Source organism: Nansenia antarctica, assembly GCF_963989245.1.
Source record: "Nansenia antarctica genome assembly, chromosome: 2".
NCBI lineage: Eukaryota > Metazoa > Chordata > Actinopteri > Argentiniformes > Microstomatidae > Nansenia > Nansenia antarctica.
Window position 1 is genome coordinate 20,694,659 of NC_137675.1, and position 587 is coordinate 20,695,245.

Consider the following 587-nt stretch of genomic DNA (forward strand, 5'->3'; position numbering starts at 1 on the left):
ATTCCCTCGCTCCATTCCATGCATTACAATGAGCCCAGTCCTCCGATGTCTACCTCCACCAGCCTCCCCTGAACCAGACGAGATACCCCGTTTAGAGAGTCGCACAGCTTCTCAGCTGGGTCACAGTGAAACAACAGACGAACAGAGCAACTGCAAACCGGCATTAGCACCAGCCCAGAAGTAGAAGCTAGGTTGGCGTAGGTGGAAAGGAGGTATGACACGGCTGCTGTCGAGTATGCCTGTGTGGCTAAGCCCACACTGTCCATTAGCAGGGCTGAGGGGAGCGCAGGGGGGTCATTTGCATTTGTTATGTTTGGCATTTAACAGGCGCCTTTATCCAAAGCGACTTACAACAAATACATTTCACTAAGTAAGTGAATCATCAATCCACAGTCATAGCAGGGAAAAGTATCTATGCTCAGGCCTGGAGCCATTTGCAGTCGTCGTGCTAGTTAACAGTACAGGGAGGGTAGTAGATGTCTCAGGAGGGACAGTTAATGGTGTAGCCTGAAGAGATGGGTCGACTCTTCAGTCTACAGCAGAAGATTGGGAGTGATTCGGCAGTCCTGACAGAAGGCGGGGAGCTC